Source organism: Hypanus sabinus, chromosome 8 (assembly GCF_030144855.1).
Source record: "Hypanus sabinus isolate sHypSab1 chromosome 8, sHypSab1.hap1, whole genome shotgun sequence".
NCBI classification, from domain to species: Eukaryota; Metazoa; Chordata; class Chondrichthyes; order Myliobatiformes; family Dasyatidae; genus Hypanus; species Hypanus sabinus.
Genome location: NC_082713.1, coordinates 26,336,731 through 26,351,521, shown reverse-complemented (window position 1 = coordinate 26,351,521; position 14,791 = coordinate 26,336,731). Strand labels below are relative to the sequence as shown.

General features: G+C 39.2%; 1 protein-coding gene across 1 annotated transcript in view; it reads left to right on the top strand.

Annotated features, from left to right (window-relative positions):
• The window catches only part of zdhhc15b (zinc finger DHHC-type palmitoyltransferase 15b), a 60,912-nt gene that overhangs the window by 11,817 nt on the left and 34,304 nt on the right, over positions 1 to 14,791 (top strand). The window lies entirely within an intron of this gene.

The window sequence follows — 14,791 nt, the reverse complement described above, 5'->3', positions numbered from 1 at the left end:
TGATTTTAAAAGGTTTTCAGCACTAGGAGTAAATTTCAGTATTTTCATATTTTTTTAAACTAAACTTCAAATAAGGATGTAAAGTAAAATTTCGTCTTCAAAATCATAAATGAGACTGAAAAATACTAAAAATATACAGTAGTGTGGAAGAGGTCAATGTAACATATCCTGTATAATTCTTCACCAAATCTGAGGAGCAAACCAATATATGAAAGAATGGGGAAGTAATGACGAGAAAGAGAAGGTAACAATAGAAATGCAAATCGATAGGAGTTAATGACCACCACTCTTCTATGTATGGATTCTTCTTGCTTCTATTCTTTGCTTCCACAGTTGAAGCAATTTACGTATGCTTACTTCTCAGTTTTTTGTGCTTTCGTAGAATGATAGTTGAAGGTTAATCTGTCCTTTGCACTAGCATTTCCTGGGAGTATTCTTTTCAGACTTACTGCCCTTTCAGTTTTTATCACAGCTTAATCAGGTTAAATTAAATTTTCTTTAAATGTTCTTTCCCTATCATCGCTGAGTTGTTTTCTTAGCCTGTTGCAGTACATATCTAACTTGGAAAATGTTTTGGTACAGTGTTGCACAAAACTCAATGACAAAGGTGAGGTGAAGCAAACAGGGATCAACTGTGGAGGAAAGTAAAGTCATCTTTAGAGTCAGACATTTTCAAAGACATTTCTTGCAACCAGAGGGAAACTTGCAACTGTTGCAAAATGATTTTTGCATCATTAGAGCCTGGGAAGAAGCTCCATGCTTAAAATGAGAAGAACAAGTGGCAAAGGAAATCCAGTGTGTTCATCCAAATAGTTACTGAATCAAAGAATGCTACAGCACAGAAACAGGCCCTTTGGCCCATCTAGTCCTTGCCAAACTGTTATTCTGCCTTCCAGATGAAAAAAACAGTTCACTTGAGTTTTTTAATTGAACGTATTGTATAAGGTGCACGGGATTTGGTTTCTTCTCTGTTGAAGAAACTGGATATAGACTGGATGACCACTTTGCCAAATACGTACCTCTGTTCAGGCAGCAAGGATACCGGAGCTTCCAGTTACCACTCCATTCTTTCCTCTGTATTTGGCCTACTATGCTATTACAAACTCCAATATAAGTGCAAGGAACAGCACTTTGTTTTCATTCTAGGCTGTCCTTGGTACTTAGTATTGAATTGAATAATTTCAAATAACCAACTTTTCCTGCTGTATTAACACTAGCAAGTTCTAATGCAATGCCATCCACTTTATGTTAGTTTTCCTGTCTTCATTGATATTACCTGACCTTCTGGTTTTTCAAGCATTCCCTTTTATTTCCAATTTCCAGCAACTGCTCTTTTTATTCTTACAGTTACAGTGTGTTATTTTATTCATTTATCTATTAACTAGATAGAACTGAGGGGAAAGGATGTTCAATCACACACATTTCTTTCATTCTTTCCAATTTGCTGTTCTTGAAATACATGTGTTTTGTCGTGTCTTGAAATACATGTGTTATTCAAATGAAGGTCATTTATCTGGAATGTTGACTCAGTTTGTCTCCATATATTTGCTGCCTGACCTGAGTATTTCCATTATACATATTTACAGGTATGGAGTATTCCATTATACTCCTCATTTACTTTCTAGATGCTGTAAATGCTTTTGGATCACAGAAGTGACATTCAGGATATCCAGTCTCTGAGCTGCACTTAGAGCCACAGTATTTAAATGGTGCATTAACAGTATGTTAGTCAGTGGTGATCACTAGGCTGTTCAAGGTGGAAAATTTGATGATGATAGCTTGCCTACCATTGATGTGATACTCACTAGCCTATAATTTCCTAATTTGTTTATATTACCCTTCTTCGACAGAGGAACAGCATTAACTATTCTTCAGCCCTCTTAAGATCTTGCCTGGGGCTAAAGAGATACAAAGGTCTCTGAAAAGACTCCAGCAATCTCCTTTCTTTCTTCTCTCAATAACCTTGGATAAGTCCCATGACCTGATGGAATCTAACACTTTAATATTCTTCAAGTGTCCCAACACCGTCTCCTTCTTGATATCATCATTCCCTAGAATATCAACATTCATTGATTAACATGATCATTGCCTGGCATTTTGGCATGAATGCTCCTTGTCCTCGTGGTTTCATTGCATATTGAATAGACTACTTCATCTGCTAAAGAGTTTCAAATGGCATTGAAAATGCTATAGTACTTTTGAAAATGTAATCAAAAGAAGGCCATTGGTGAAGCAGCTGAAGTTAATTGGGCCTAAGAAGAACTCCTGAAGTGATATCTAGGTCAGTGACCTATGATCTAGATCAATGAACGGTCATCTGTTTTGTTGAGATGAGTGACTCCAGCCTTTGAAATTCTTTCTCCTCGATGCCCATCAGCTGTGATTTTACCATGGTTACTTGATGGCATACACAGTCAAAGGCTGCATTATTGTCAAGGGCAATCTTGCCTTGCTTCTGAATTCAGCTGTTAGGTCAATATTTGCATGCTTACTGCCCAGCTGGTTGTGAATGAACTGTTCACAAAGGTGTGTGTTTTGTGTGTGTCCCTTGTTGTTATTTCATTGTTATTCTCTTTCTGATTGTGCAGGAAACCTGCCTGTGTGTTGACTTTCTAATTGCCTTGAACTGAACTCAAAATTAGAAGGTCTACCTGACATTTTCTTCTTAATTTCAGGATTAAACTAAGCCACATCAACATTTCTAATACAAGTATTCTTTGCTTTGGGTGTCTGTTAACTATTGGGTGTCTGTCAACAGATAAAAGGTTATCTGTTGGAACAGAATTTGACGAAATATCAAGCAGTATATAATATATTTCCAGTAAATTAGCCATTACGTGAGTAAAAGCACAAATCTGCTTGTGACAGAGTTGAAGCAGAAGCTTTTGCTTGTGTGTTAATCGCAATAGATCCTGGAAAGCTCAGTATTCTTTGGTTTTTTACTGATATTCTGTTAACTGTTGGAGGTATGATTTCTTTGTATGATATTCTATTTTCACAACAATTTTTCTCTATAGCTTCTCACACTGAGCAACAGCATTTTCTTTATAAATGAAAGGACCATGAAGAGTTCTGTCTACCTTGACATCATATTTCATCAAAATGCTTAGAGGAATGGGTGATCCAGGTCATTGACACGACGAATCAGAATCAGGTTTATTGTCACTGACATGTGATGTGAAATTTGTAACTTAGCAGCAGCAGTTCAATGCAATACATAATCTAGCAGAGAGTGAAAAAAACATAATAAACAAATCAATTACATATATTGAATAGATTATTAAAAATGTGCAAAAACTGAAATACTGTATATTAAAAAAGTGAGGTAGTGTCCAAAGCTTCAATGTCCATTTAGGAATCAGATGGCAGAGGGGAAGAAGCTGTTCCTGAATCACTGAGTGTGTGCCTTCGGGCTTCTGTATCTCCTACCTGATGATAACAATGAGAAAAGGGCATGCCCTGGATGCTGGAGGTCTTTAATAATGGACGCTACCTTTCTGAGCCACCGCTCTCTAAAGGTGTCCTGGGTACTTTGTAGGCTAGTGCCCAAGATGGAGCTGACTAGATTTACAACCTTCTGCAAGTTCTTTTGGTCCTATACAGTAGCCCCTCCATATCAGACAGTGATGCAGCTTGTCAGAATGCTCCACGGTACAACTATAGAAGTTGTTGAGTGTATTTGTTGACAGGCCAAATTGCTTCAAACTCTTAATAAAATATAGCCGCTGTCTTGCCTTCTTTATGACTACATCAATGTGTTGGGACCAGGTTAGATCCTCAGAGATCTTGACACCCAGGAACTTGAAGCTGCTCACTCTCTCTACTTCTAATCCCTCTTAGAGGATTGGCATGTGTTCCTTTGTCTTATCCTTCCTGAAGACCACAATCAGCTCTTTTGTCTTACTGATGTTGAGTGCTAGGTTGTTGCTGCGTCACCATTCCGCTAATTGGCATATCTCACTCCTGTACACCCTCTCGTACCCACCTGAGATTCTACAAACAATGGTTGTATCATCAGCAAATTTGTAGATGGTGTTTGAGATATGCTTAGCCACACAGTCATATACTATAGGATGGAAGCTAGTGATCACAGATGGTTATTAAGGTCCATAGTAATGTATCAATTTTTGCAGTCTTTTTACATTTTTCTTTAATCAGTTTGTCAGTCTCTAGCATAAAACAATCTAGAAGAAAAGTTCTGAACTTGGGTTTGAGGCACTCAGTCCAATTAGTAAGGGTAACTTTATTCTTAGGAAATGGACAATGTCAGGAAAAGTTATGTGTTTATAAGAAATTCCCAGTTATTCTACAAAGGAGATTCTGCCCTAGAACTAACAAATTAAATTGAGCTTGAAGAAAGGACCAATTAGACAGATTAACGTAAGATTATAATGTAGAAATAAGAACAGGAGTGGGCTATTCAGCTTCCTAAGCCTGCATCAGAATCTTCATATCCTTGGTTTCCTCATATCTGGAAATCTATCAAACATTGTTTTGAATGCATATCAAATTCAGATTAATTTATTTATCAAAACATACAGTGAAATCAGTCATTTACATTAACAACCAACACATGCAAGGATGTGCTGAGGCAGGCAGCCTGGAAGTATCAGCATTTTGTGTGTGTTGTTATTATTTTCTAACTGTTTTGATATCTCATTTTTATTACTATTGACAGCATTTTCACATCAAACAGTGTCGGTTTAATAGATTGTTCGTTCCCCATGTTGTCTCTCCGTACTCTCCTTACTAAGAGTATGTGTTGCTCTCCACCTGCATGGACAATTCCAGAATCTGCAGATTAAAAATCAGGTTTAATACTTTGTGGCAGGTTTGTGACAATACAATACTGCTGTTCAGGAGGCTTTAAACTAATGTGGCAGGGGGATGGGAACAAGTGCAGAGAGACAGAGGGGTGTAAAATGAGGGAAGAAACAAAAAGTAGTAAGGTGAAAAGTAAAAGTGGCAGGCAGGCAAATCCAGGGCAAAAAGCAAAAAGAGCCGCTTTTCAACATAATTGTATAAGGGCTAAGAGTATTGTAAAAACAAGCCTGAAGGCTTTGTGTGTCAATGCGAGAAGCATTCATAACAAGGTGGATGAATAGAATGTGCAGATAGTTATTAATGAGTATGATGTAGTTGGGATCACAGAGACATGGCTCCAGGGTGACCAAAGATGGGAGCTCAACATCCAGGGATATTCAATATTCAGGAGAGATAGACAGGGAAGAAAAGGAGGTGGGGTAGCATTGCTGGTTAGAGAGAAGATTAACACAATAGAAAGAAAGGACATTAGCCTGGAGAATGTAGAATCGATATGGGTAGAGCTGCAGAACACTAAGGGGCAGAAAACGCTGGTGGGAGTTGTGTACAGGCCACCTAACAGTAGTAGTGAGGTTGGGGATGGCATTAAATGGGAAATTAGAAATGCGTGCAATAAAGGAACAGTAGTTATAATTGGTGACTTCAATCTACATATAGATTGGGTGAACCAAATTGGTAAGGGTGCTGAGGAAGAGGATTTCTTGGAAAGTATGCCGGCTGGTTTTCTGAACCAACATGTCGAGGAACCAACTAGAGAGCAGGCCATTCTAGATTGGGTATTGAGCAATGAGGAAGGGTTAGTTAGCAATCTTGTCATGCGAGGCCCCTTGGGTAAGAATGACCATAATATGGTGGAGTTCTTCATTAAGATGGAGAATGACATAGTTAATTCAGAAACAAAGGTTCTGAACTTAAAGAAGGTTAACTTTGAAGGTATGAGACGTGAATTAGCTAAGATAGACTGGCAAATGATACTTAAAGGGTTGACGGTGGATATGCAATGGCAAGCATTTAAAGATCGCATGGATGAACGACAACAATTGTTCATCCCAGTTTGACAAAAGAATAAACCAGAGAAGGTAGTGCACCCGTGGCTGACAAGGGAAATTAGGGATAGTATCAAGTCCAAAGAAGGAACATATAAATTAGCAAAAAAAAGCAGCACACCTGAGGACTGGGAGAAATTCAGAGACCAGCAGAGGAGGACAAAGGGCTTAATTAGGAAAGGGAAAAAAGATTAAGAACGAAAGCTGGCAGGGAACATAAAAACTGACTGTAAAAGCTTTTATAGATATGTGAAAAGAAAAAGATTGGTCAAGACAAATGTAGGTCCTTTACAGTCAGAGACAGGTGAATTGATCATAGGGAACAAAGACATGGCAGACCAATTGAATAACTACTTTGGTTCTGTCTTCACTAAGGAGGATATAAATAATCTTCTGGAAATAGTAAGGGACCGAGGGTCTAGTGAGATGGAGGAACTGAGGGAAGTACATGTTAATAGGGAAGTGGTGTTAAGTAAATTGAAGGGATTAAAGGCAGATAAATCCCCAGGGCCAGATGGTTTGCATCCCAAAGTGCTTAAGGAAGTAGCCCAAGAAATAGTGGATGCATTAGTGATAATGTTTCAAAACTCCTTAGATTCTGGATTAGTTCCTGAGGATTGGAGGATGGCTAATGTAACCTCACTTTTTAAAAAAGGAGGGAGAGAGAAACTGGGGAATTATAGACCAGTTAGTCTGACATCGGTGGTGGGGAAAATGCTAGAGTCAGTTATCAAAGATGTGATAACAGCGCATTTGGAAAGAGGTGAAATCATCGGACAAAGTCAGCATGGATTTGTGAAAGGAAAATTATGTCTGACGAATCCTATAGAATTTTTTGAAGATGTAACTAGTAGAGTGGATTGGGGAGAGCCAGAGGATGTGGTATATGTAGATTTTCAAAAGGCTTTTGACAATGTCTCACATAGGAGATTAGTGTGCAATCTTAAAGCACACAGTATTGGGAGTATGGTATTGATGTGGATAGAGAATTGGTTGACAGACAGGAAGCAAAGAGTGGGAGTCAATGGGACCTTTACAGAATGGCAGGCAGTGACTAGTGGGTTACTGCAAGGCTCAGTGCTGGGACCTCAGTTGTTTACAATATATATTAATGATTTAGACGAGGGAATTAAATGCAGCATCTCCAAGTTTGCGGATGACACGAAGCTGGGTGGCGGTGTTAGCTGTGAGGAGGATGCTAAGAGGATGCAGGGTGACTTGGATAGGTTAGGTGAGTGGGCAAATTCATAGCAGATGCAATTTAATGTGGATAAATGTGAGGTTATCCACTTTGGTTGCAAGAACAGGAAAACGGATGGTGGCCGATTAGGAAAAGGGGAGATGCAACAAGACCTGGGTGTCATTGTACACCAGTCATTGAAGGTGGGCATGCAGGTACGGCAGGCGGTGAAAAAGGCAAATGGTATGTTGGCATTCATAGCAAAAGGATTTGAGTACAGGAGCAGGGAGGTTCAACTGCAGTTGTACAAGGCCTTGGTGAGACTGCTAGAATATTGTGTGCAGTTTTGGTTCCCTAATCTGAGGAAAGACATTCTTGCCATAGAGGGAGTACAAAGAAGGTTCACCAGATTAATTACTGGGATGGCAGGACTTTCATATGAAGAAAGACTGGATCGACTAGGCTTACACTCGCTGGAATTTAGAAGATTGAGGGGGGGTCTTATTGAAACATTTAAAATTCTAAAGGGATTGGACAGGCTAGATGCAGGAAGATTGTTTCCAATGTTTGGGAAATCCAGAACGAGGGGTCACAGTTTAAGGATAAAGGGAAGCCTTTTAGGACCGAGATGAGGAAAAACTTCTTCACACAGAGAGTGGTGAATCTGTGGAATTCTCTGCCACAGTAAACAGTTGAGGCCGGTTCATTGGCTATATTTAAATGGGAGTTAGATATGGCCCTTGTGGCTAAAGGGATCAGGGGGTATGGAGAGAAAGCAGGTACAGGGTTCTGAGTTGGATGATCAGCCATGATCATACTGAATGGCGGTGCAGGCTCGAAGGGCCAAATGGCCTACTCCTGCACCTATTTTCTATGTTTCTATGATAATATAAATTTTTAAACAACTGAATTACAGAATTTATACGTATCATAAATCATTAAAGTAAGTCGTACAAAAACAGATATTTTTTTAAAAAAGTATTGAGGCAGTGTTCCTGGGTTAAATGTCCACTGAGAAATCAGATGGCAGAGTGGAAGAAGCTGTCCCTGAACTGCTGAGTTTGTGACTTCAGGCTTCTGTACCTCCTTCCTGATGGTAACAATGAGAAGAGGGCATATTCTTGAAGATGTCTTGGATACTACAAAGGCTAGTACCTATGATAGAGCTGATTAATTTTACAACTTTCTGCAACCTACTTCAATCCTATGCAGTAGCCCCAACCCCCATACCAGACAATGTTGCAGGCAGTCACAATGCTCTCCACAGTACATCTGTAGATGTTTTTGAGTGTTTTAGGTGACAAACTAAATGAACTCAAACTCCTAATGAAAAATGGCCAGTGTCTTGTCTTCTTTATAGATGCACCAATATGTTGTGTCTAGGTTAGATCCTCAGAAATATTGATACCCAGGAACTTCATCTTTCTCACTCTCTCCACTTCTGATCCCTCTATGATGATTAGTTTCAGTTCCCTTGTCTTGCCCTTCCTGAAGTCCACAATCAGCTCTTTGGCCTTACTGACGTTGAGTGCAAGGTTGTTGCTTTGACACCACTCAATTAGCTGGTATATCTCGCTCCTGTGTGCTCTCTCATCACCATCTGATAATCAATATTACAATAAATAAAAAGTGCAAAAGAGGTAGTGTTCACGGGCCTTTCAGATATCTGATGACTGAGGGGAAGAAGCTGTTCCTGAAACATTGAGTTTGCTTCTTCCTGGTTCCAGTACCTCCTCTCTGCTGGTAGTAATGAAAAGAGGGTATGTCCTGGATGGTCAGGATCTTTAGTGACAGATCTGCGTTCTTGAGACACTGCCTTTTGAAAATATCCTCAATGGTAGGGGAGCTTACAATATCCAATATCTCCATTGCCGCCTCTTGAATTAAAATAATCAAGCCTCTGAGATTTATTAATTTTCCACATTAACTTCTCCAGTAGTATTTCTTTACTAGTATTAATATTTTGTTTTCATTTGTACTGATCATAGGTTATCTAATATTTTTGTGACCTCCATGATACAAATAATTTGTTTAATTTCTCTGGCTTTTTCTTATTCTCCCATCTGTCTCCAAAGAACCTATATTAGCCCTCAATCATTTTCCCTACTTTTCATAAAATCATGTAGCTTGTTTTCATGTTTCTGATTAGTTTAATCTCACATTCTATTTTATTTAGCAATTTCTTGGCTAAGAGTAGGTTTAACTTTGCAGTCAATTTGAGATACAATGAGGTAGTGCAAAAACAGTTTCTTTGACCCAATAACTATGCCAACCATCAATCACCCTCTTAGAATAATCCAATGTTATTGTCTGCTTTCCCATCAGACCCTACACTCATCTATGTAGTAGAAGGAATTATTGTGGCCAGTTATCAATTCTGTATATCTTTGGGATGTGGGAAGAAATCAGAGCACCCAGAGAAAACCTGCACAACCTCTGAGAGAATGTGCACATTCTATACAGATATCTCTGGAGGGCAGGATTGAACTTGGGTCTCTGGAGCTGTGTTGGCAGCAGCTGCACTAGATCTGCCATTGTGACAGAAGTCAAGTTCATATTTCATAACAATAACATTATACATTGCACTTAACTTAGCAAAGTGGTTCATGGCATTTCATAAGAACATTGGCAAACAAAACCTGACATTAAGCTAAACCGACATGTATTAGGGCTGATGATTGACACCTCAGCCAAAGACAGAATTTAAGGAATGTATTAAAGAAGGAAAGAACACTAGAGGGACAAATTAGCTGACACAAAAATTCTCAGATTTGGGTCCTTTGGAACTGAAGGCATGGCCACTAATTGTGGAGAACTTAAATGAATGATGAAGAGGCCCATGATGGACAAGCACACATTTCTTTGCTAGTTGAATGGACAGACAACTTATTTGTACAGTGAAGAGCAAATATGGTTATATTCACTGCACCTTGCCATGCACAGGGAATTCAGTGTCATGTTGAAACAGACTTTCTCAATGAATTTGTCAACATTGTAGGAAAGTTTTTAAACCTACAGATTTGTTTCTTGACTATCTGATTCAAGGAAATTTAACTCGGTCTTTTTTTATGAATGGAGTTTCTAGCCTTAACTATTCATGTTGTAGGATGATTTATCCATTTCTTTTTCACTCTTTCCCTCATCCCAAAGCTTCCCATATCATTTCATTTTCAATCTTTTTTTATTAATTTTCCAGCAGAAAAAAATATAACTCAGAGAAGTTTTGGCATACACATAATACAAAAAACATAGAAACAACAAAAAAAAATACTGTCAAGGTCAATTAAATATAATGTTAAGCTGTTGTATATAGTATATAAGCAAGAAACCACAACTCCTCTTGGCAAATCGTAAAGAGAAAAAAAAGATTGGAAATTTTATTAATAAGGAGGAAAAAAAACCCCGCCAAACTAACCTAAAACAAAAAAAAAGATTGGGCAGTCCATTTGAGGATAAAATCAGAAAAAAAGAAGAAAGAAAGCATCCCTCCAGTCACCTCTGAACTTTCGCGGATAAGGAAAGTTTTTCCTTAAAAAAATAAAAGAGAGAAAAAAATTAAATCATATGTAAATATTGAATAAGGGGGTCGCCAGACTTGCTCAAAGTTAAAAGATGTGTCAAACGTTCGGCTTCTAATTTTCTTCAAACTTAAACAGGACATAATGGAGGAGAGCTAGTTAAAAACAATAGGTGGATTAGAATCTTCCCAGTATAACAAGATAGCTCTCCTAGCCAGCAAAGTTGAAAAGGCTATCACATGTTGAGCGGAAGCAGGAACTCTTCCTGTTTCCTCTGGAATAATCCCAAAGATTGCCATAAGTGAATTCGGTTGTAAATCCACACCTGTAACTTTTGATAATATTCTAAACACATCCCTCCAAAAATTACGTAACTTTACACAGGACCAAAACATATGAGTTAGAGTAGCCACCTCAGCATTGCATCTGTCACAGATTATATTAGAAAAGATATGCGCTAATTTATCTTTTGACATATGGGCCCTGTGTACTATCTTAAACTGAATTAGGGAGTGACGTGCACAGATAGATGAATTATTAACTAGATAATAAATTTTACTCCATTGATCATCTGAAAGTGAATGTTGAAGTTCTATTTCCCAAGTACGTTTAACCTTATCATTAGGTGTCATACGTGTGTAACTCCCTGGGTCGCCTTAGGCTCGCTCAGCTCGTTCTTGTCTAGGGGGAGCAGCCTTCGGCCCCGCCAAACTGGGTAATCAGCTGGTGTGGATGCTGTGTGATGTCCCCGCCTCGCCCAAAAACAGACAGTACACCATATGCGATTAAATGAGTACAATTTATAAAGGTTACTACAACTAAGTGATTAATAACGATACAGTATATATGAAGAGAAAATTAAAGAAAAGGCGCCAAACTTATCAAAGTCCAAACCACTTCATGCACAACCGTTGGAGCTCAATTACTGAAGTCTTCTGGCCACCATTCGCTCCCCTCCGAACTCCTCGACTCTCCAAACAGCTCAGGACCCTCCGAGTGGTCAACCAAGCACATCTAGCTTCATCCCCCCCCCCCTCGGAGAATCTCCCGGCCTCGGACCCCCCTTTGGGGTCCGATCCTCGCCCAGCTTAGAGCATTGCGTCCTCTCTCTCGACCCCCTCGCGCCGATCTGCCCAAAAGCCCGTCAACAAAAGCTTACAGACTCAGAAGAAAGAACATTAATCCCCATTTGGTTTACAAAGGAATACCATTCTCGTTATCAGTAAATTAGCATTCCTGCTAGTTAACAAAAGGAAACCCTTTCCCAACAGTAACAAAGAAATAAAAAGAAACCCCCTTTACACGTGCATTCATTAACTGTTTATATATAATATCACAATGTTAGAATTGTGTGGTTTACAGAAAGGATAAAACGTGTTTTCCTTGATTTCATGATTAACTGTTAATTTGTACGTGGGAAAACTGCAGCAGTGTGTCATTTCCTGTTCTGAGACATCTCTTTTAAAGCCCCTATGAATATGTCCTAGAATAACTTATCTAAAAGATCCCTTTGGCAACATGTTATTGAAACACTGAATGCGATTAAAGATTCAGTCTAACACTCTACCATCTCTCTTGGACTCTGCACTACTATGGTGTCAGTTGTTCCAATTGAATGAGTTACAGATTTCTTCAAGTAAACATTACAACAAACAATGGTTTTATCTTTGGCCGTTGTCTTTAATTTGATTAATTTCCCCTTCCTAGTTGTTTGCATCTTCGATTCTGAACCAAGCATTCAATGTCAAATCAGCTAAATCACAAAATCTTTGTCTACCTCTACCACCATGTTGTGGAGGTCCTTGGTTATGCATCTCCCTCTCTCAATCTGTTCTTAAATCTTACTCAAAGAGGTGATTTTTTTGTTCATTCTTCTGGTTTTTCTTTTAAAAGCTGCAGAAAGTTATATATTCAGCCAGTTACAGCATGGGCACTAGCCTCTCCAGCATTGAGGACATCTTCAAAAGGCAACATCGGTTATAAAGGACCCCCATCACTTAGGACATTCCATCTTCTCATTGCTACCATCGAGGAGGTACAAGAGCCTGAAGACTCACACTCAATGTTTCAGGAGCAGCTTCTTCCCCTCCACCATCACATCTCTGAATGGACAATGAACCCATGAACATAACCTCAAATTTTTTCTTCCTTTTTTAAGCTCTCTTTTTGCACTACTTATTTAATTTAAACTTTTTTACATATGCTTATTGTAATTTTAGATATTTTTATTATTGTGTAATGCAATGTACTACTGCTGTAAAACAACAAATTTCACAACATACATCAATGATAGGAAATCTGGTTCTGATCTATATTTTGACAAAGGGTCTGAGTAGTCCTTGAGACTTTTATTAACATTGAATTGTTATATAGGTGTAAATTCACAAGATCACAAGACAAAGGAGCAGAAGTAGGCCATTCGGCTCATCAAGTCTGCTCTGCCACTCCACCATGAGCTAAACTATCCCGTCTAGTTCCAATTTCCGGCTTTTTTCCGATATCCCTTGATACCCTGACTAATTAGATACCTGTCAATCTCCTCCTTAAAAACCCTCAGTGATTGGGCCTCCACAGCTGTATGGGGCAACAAATTTCATAAATCCACGACCCTCTAGCTAAAAGGTACAGGAATTAGGGGAAAGTGATTATAAAATGAAGGAATTCTCTATCCAATTTGAGCAGGGAAAGCTTCTGCTTAGTGTCTTATGGAGCAGCAGAATGATGGACTGAAAGGTCAGTTTCTGTAGGTTTGTGACTGTGACTGTAATGGCACAGGAGCGTTCCGCTGATGGTCCGATGGCGTGTTCCTCTGCTGTCACGTCTGTGACTGACTGAAATGGGACAGGAAATTCAGGGTGATGGGCTGAAGGTGTGTTCCTGTACTGTCCTGTCTGTGGTTCTCTCTAAGTGGCTGGAAACCTCAGGGCAATGGAACAAAGGGTGTTCCATTGCTGTTGTGCCTGTGTCATTCAGTGTTTATTGGATGGCCATCCTGATAATATGCTATAAAGATTAAGTCAAAAGTTACCTTCGCAAAATTCATAGTTGACGTTTTTGCAAATGGAAATTATTTTTGCCAGTACATGTTTCATTGAAGTTTATATCTCATTTGTAATTGTACAATTTGTATGGGAATAACTCAAAAATAAGGAAGGTGCAATCACTCATGCTACAGGCAATCAAATAGCCACTGGGACATTGAGGAATAAACTTTGAGGCAGTATAGGAAAAGGTGTAAAAGCAACAAAGTAGTTGTTGCGGATAATTTCAACAACCCCCCCCCCCCCACCCAGTTATAGAGATTAGGACCTCCTTAGCACAAGAAGAGATGGAGCAGAATTCGTTAGGTACATTTGGGTGGGTTTCTTAAATCAGTATGTGGATACACCAATAAGAGAAGGGCCTGACTGGACTTGGTGTTAGGTAATGAGCCTCGCCAGATGACAAATCCTTGAGTGGAAGAACATTTAGAGAGAAGTAACCACAAATGCTTAAGTTTTATGATATAATGATAAGTAAGGACTTTGTGGGAGAGAAATAAACTGGAATAAGGCAAATTCTTAAAGTATTAGGGGGAACTAGGGAGGGTTAATCGGGAGTAGCAAGTCCACATCTGAAACGTGGAGGGTGCGGGGGCTTTGGAGAGGGTGCAAAAGAGGTTTACCAGGATACTGCCTGGATTGTACTGCATGTATTATGAGGAAAGGTTAAACAAACCTGGGTTGTTTTCTCTGAAGTGGTGGGGGCTGATGGGAGACCTGATAGTAATTTGTAAGATTGAGAGGCATAGGTAAGGTTCCCAGGTTGCAATGTCTAATGCTAGACAGCATGCATTTAAGTTGAAATGGGGTAATTTCAAAGGAAATGTGCAGGGCAAGTTTTTTTTTGTGAGTGCATAAAATTTGCTGCCACATGAAGGTGCAAAGAATAGAGGGGTATGGGCATTCTGCAAGCATAAGGAATTAGTGTAGTTTGGCATCTAATTAGTTTGGCACGACATCATATTCCTGTGTTTTAATATAGGCACACAGATTTGTGGTAATTGCTTCTCAGTATTGAGTAAAGTTGACCAGCAACTTACTTTATGTAGTGATACAGTACGGAATAGGCCCTTCTGGCCCTTCAAGCCTTGCTGCCCCAGCAACCCCCTAACCACCTGATTAACCCTAACCTAATCACGGGGGAATTTACACTCATGCATGCGGCAGGAAAGGCTACAAGCA